The following is a 1,086-nucleotide window of genomic DNA, read 5'->3' on the forward strand; positions in this document are numbered from 1 at the left end:
AACAGCTCTGCACTGCTCCACCTCTTCTTCGGATCCCTACGAAAGCATTTCTCTAAGAAATCCCGGAGCTGAAGTGAAAGTGATGCAAGCAACTCAGGCAGCTCCTCTGTGCATCCAATCTGATACATCGCAGCGAGGGCACTGGAAACATTGCTCCATGGATGCCTCCCAGTGGTCATCTCAGGCACAGTGCAGGCGAAAGACCAAATATCAGAAGCGGGCCCCTACTCCACCTGGTTCACCACCTGTGGAGCTATCCACTGAGGTGTTCCCCTCAATTGCAGTGCCTCGTGGCCCTTCTCCTCATCACCAATCCTCCTGGCAGAACCAAAGTCGGCAAGCTTCACACCATTAGCACCCACGAGAACATTCTTCCTCTTGATATCGCAGTGCACAATCCCCTGCCTGTGGAGGTAATGGATTCCTCGTAGGATGCCACGAGTGTAAGCCCTGATCACGGATTCCTCCAGCCGCCCTCCAAACTTAGCCAGCAGATCCGCGACGGAGCCACCTAGCATGTACTCCATGAACAAATTGTGCACTTCTGCACCGTTCTCAACGCTGTAATCGCGCCCCAGGCAATGTACAATGTATGGAGAATCCAGACGCTGCAAAATCTGATACTCATTATGCAGAGCCACACTAAAACCGGCTGCGGATTTGACTGCAAAGAGTTGGCCATTAGAGCTGTTCATGGCTAGGCTGACTGTTCCAGAAGCTCCGGCCCCAATAATGGAACCTCTCACCCATCCCCTTTCTTGTGCTCTCTTTGTCTTGTGTTCAATCTCCATTCCTACCAGATTCACTACACACAGAAGGAGAATGGTAAAAGCGCGCGGATTCTCGGGGTTCTTCTTTGTTGCGGTGAGCTTATAAAAGCCCCGTGGGAGAGCGAGAAAGTCCGCAGTGACACGTTTTTTGTCTTCCTCCTTTCGTAGCCGCCTATGTCAGCTGCCCGTGCTCGAATTTTTCTCGCGGCGACCTTAGACCCGCTCCCCGGAGGAGTCAAGGATACATAAGCCCAATCGAGCGCAATTAAAGGTCGTCCAAGTTGCACTTACACATAGAATAGCCATTACATTGTAT

The 1,086-nt window shown here is 51.7% G+C and overlaps 1 pseudogene; it reads right to left on the reverse strand.

The window, feature by feature from the left end:
* Positions 1–224: 224 nt before the first annotated feature.
* Positions 225–791, reverse strand: LOC149150973 (mitogen-activated protein kinase kinase kinase 20 pseudogene; annotated as a pseudogene).
* Between the last annotated feature and the right edge of the window lie 295 nt (positions 792–1,086).

The sequence above is a fragment of the Pinus tabuliformis genome, chromosome 9, assembly GCF_031772625.1.
Source record: "Pinus tabuliformis cultivar Carrire ecotype Pingquan chromosome 9, CPIR1, whole genome shotgun sequence".
Taxonomy (NCBI): domain Eukaryota; kingdom Viridiplantae; phylum Streptophyta; class Pinopsida; order Pinales; family Pinaceae; genus Pinus; species Pinus tabuliformis.